Source organism: Sinocyclocheilus anshuiensis, unplaced genomic scaffold (assembly GCF_001515605.1).
Source record: "Sinocyclocheilus anshuiensis isolate Anshui unplaced genomic scaffold, SAMN03320099.WGS_v1.1 scaffold1074, whole genome shotgun sequence".
In the NCBI taxonomy this organism is placed as follows: domain Eukaryota; kingdom Metazoa; phylum Chordata; class Actinopteri; order Cypriniformes; family Cyprinidae; genus Sinocyclocheilus; species Sinocyclocheilus anshuiensis.
This window is the reverse complement of record NW_015539894.1, coordinates 454,274-457,658: the sequence shown is the minus strand read 5'-3', so window position 1 is coordinate 457,658 and position 3,385 is coordinate 454,274. Positions and strand designations below refer to the sequence as shown.

The following is a 3,385-nucleotide window of genomic DNA, read 5'->3' as shown; positions in this document are numbered from 1 at the left end:
TTATTTGTCTCCTTCTGTGTGTTTCTGTGGAGGGACCTGGTTGCTCTTCTGCTCGGCTGGTGCTGTTGAGGGCTGTGGAGCTGTAGTCTGGGATGAGGTAGTGTTGAACAGAGGAGTTGAGCATATTGTGCCTGATGGTGCACTCCCAACTCCACATTTCCCAAATAAGTCTTCCATTTGCTGTGAGAAAACGTGTGAAACAATATATATAAATGCATTTACAATATTTTAAATGTAAGCCCAGTGATTCTGCAGTAATTGCAATGCATAAAGCATGCCAACCTTTTAATACTCCCAAGTTACTTTTCCCTCTCCTGTTGCTCGACACCGGTCTTTAGCCCTTTTGTAGGTAGTTATCATGTTGGCAAGTTTTTTCCTCAATTTTTCATTACTGATGCCGTAACCTCTTTCTTTAAAAGCTTGCTCAAGCTTTTTGTAGAATGCAATTTTATTTTTGTAATACAGATGCAGGTACTTTTGTGTGAGTTCAAGCAGCAGCAGTGTGGTCCTATGTGTGAATTCTATGAAAACAACAGTTAATAATTGTGAGAGAGAAACTTTGTATAGATATTGGATAGTGCACTTTGAAATGGTACATACCTTGTTGGGTTTGTTCACAATCTAACTGTTTGGATGGGGATTGAGGATTGTGTGTTTGCGGGGCGTGTTGAGTGACATTTATTTTCCTTGTTTCAACAGAACACTCGACAAGTGATGCTGGACGAGGAGTAATCACTGGAGGGGGACACTTAGACAAAGATGTTGGACAATGGGTTGTAACTGGAGGGGGACACTGGGTCAAAGATGCTGGACGAGGAGTAATCACTGGAAGGGGACACTGGGTCAAAGATGCTGGATGATGGGTAATATCTGCCAAGGAAAACACAATAAAAAAATTCCCTATGATCATTTGATGAATGTGGTTAACAAATATCTTACCATGTTTCTGTGCTGCAGATCTCACTTGTTGCATTATATATGCTGCATATTTTTTATCTGTAAAAAAATTTCTAACAATAACAATAAAATCAAATTAATAACACCAATCCATCAATATATATATATATATATATATATTATTTTTTTTTTATTATTTTTTTTTTTACTTACCATCCTTTATTTTTTTTTTAGCAATTTCTTTGCTGAATGTTAGGGATATTGTCCCTTGGGAGTCTGTTAGTGTTACTAACACATTCTCCATCTTGTTGCAGTTGTTAGCTTTGTGGATGACTTTTATAATCAAAGCCATAATAGCAAATAAGCACACAGATGCTGCACTAAATGTATATTGTTATCCCTAATTAAACAGTTCAGAATTGGAAATGGTGTAACTGATTTACCTAATGATGTTTAGCCTATTTAAGGGATGTAGGTCACCCAAAGATGAAAGTTCTGTCATCATTTACTTACCCTCAGGTTGTTCTGAACCTGCATCAATTCATTTGTTCTGCTGAACACAAAAGAAGAAATTTAGAAGAATGTTTGTATCCAAGCAGGTTTCTGGCACCATTCACTTCCATAGTATTTTTCCATACTATGCAAAGCAAAGCTGCCCAAAAACTGTTTTGTTGCAAACATTCTTCAAAATGTCTTCCTTTGTGTTCAGCCAGACCCTGTCACTTCTCAGATGAAACCACACAAAGATGTGGCGTAATGACAAAACAGTCCCATTAGATATATGTATGTGTACATGTATTGTTTTAATGGATTGACTTATTTCATGGAACAATGTACGAAAACTACAATCTACAAAATTCACACAAACATACAATACAATAAAGTGAAAATTACAACAAACAGGACTTCTAATTAAGATAAAAATAAAATAAACTAAGCGCATGTCCTAATTATAAACTTATAGTTTGGAATATTCACTTATATCTGATTTCACATAGATGTGTTTTGTTTTTGTTTCGTTCGCATGTAAATCTAAATAAATAAATAGGTAATGGAATTCTTAGAATTAAGAGAAAATGTATCAGTTGACATTCTCAACCAATAAGCATTAATCTGTGTCGTCAGTCAGTCGTTTCCCATCATGCTTTTGATCAGCGCAGGTGGTGGAGAGCAACTGCGCTCAACTGCACAATCCGACACAGCCGCCTCGCCATCGCAAGAGTTTTTTTTGCACACGTCAGCATGACATCAGAGCAAGTCGGACGTAACTCGGACACTTTTCTAACCGGCATGCATCTCGCGGTGATCACCGGTGATCGATTCTGCGCAGAATTTGCTCATCTCAAACAAGCCTATTCTGTCATGCACTCCCCTTGTGATTGGGTCATATTGGTTGTTCTAGTCACGAGTTCTATGTTCTCATTGGTTCTTTGTCTGATTGTTCACAGGTGTTCCTTGTTTGTCATTAGTCTGTTAGTATAAATAGCCCTCATGTTCCCATTGTTTCTTGTCTAGCTTTGTTCCCTGTAACACTGTTGGTGTGTTCTATGGTTCTGTCCATGTTTAGTTCAAGTTCATGTTTTCCAAGCCTTTGTTTAGATTGTATTTAATTCACGTTGTTGCAAATAAATCTGTACATGGTTCACACTGTAACTCAGCTCCAGTGGAAGTTTGTTACAGAAAGCTAGGCTGTTAAAAATGAACCCACCAGTTCAGCTCTTGCAACTCTCATGGAGATCGTTCCTTGGAGAGTCATGTGGAGGATTTTTGCAGACTTTGCTGTCAGATGGACCCTCAAGGGCATTTTTTGCAATGGACATACCGACCCTTGGAATTACCTAATGACTGAGAGCACTGTGCCATGGACTCTGGCCCAATATATGGACTTTGTCCTCTTACTAAGCAGTTCCTCATTTACTGTGGTAAATGCAGATGAGGTACGGCAATCCTGCAGTACCCACCATGCCAGAGCTTGTTCACGTCATGCCTGCCAAACCAGAGACTCCCCAGGAAATTCTGATGGGGGGTATCACGCTCCCAGCCACGGAGGCCGGTCCAAAGCTGACCATGGCCCACATGCCAGCAATGGCAAGTCCAGTGGTCTCAGCACTTCCTGTCTTGGGAGCCCCAAACATCCTACCACCTTCTACTGTACTCTCGGTGATGGGGGTTGCCATCTTGTGTGTTTGGGCTGCACACACTTCTCCAGCAAGAATGTCCACAGTAGCTGCTTCCGTCAAGGTCAGTGAGGTCGTTCCTAGTCCTCTCGTCACTGCCAGGGGTGGCGTCCCTGAGATTCCTGTCTGGCCTGATGTTACCACAGAGGTCATCCATTAACTTCTTGTTTGCCCTGATGCGACCACGGAGGTTGTCCCCAAGTTTCCTGTTTGCCCTGATGTGACCACAGAGGTTGTCAATGAACTCCCGTTCAGCCCAGATACAACCATGGAGGTCATTTATGAACTTCCTTTCTGCCCTAGGATGACCA

At 40.7% G+C, this 3,385-nt stretch overlaps 1 pseudogene; it reads right to left on the bottom strand.

The window, feature by feature from the left end:
• LOC107685900 (uncharacterized) lies at nucleotides 1-1,201 on the bottom strand (annotated as a pseudogene).
• Between the last annotated feature and the right edge of the window lie 2,184 nt (nucleotides 1,202-3,385).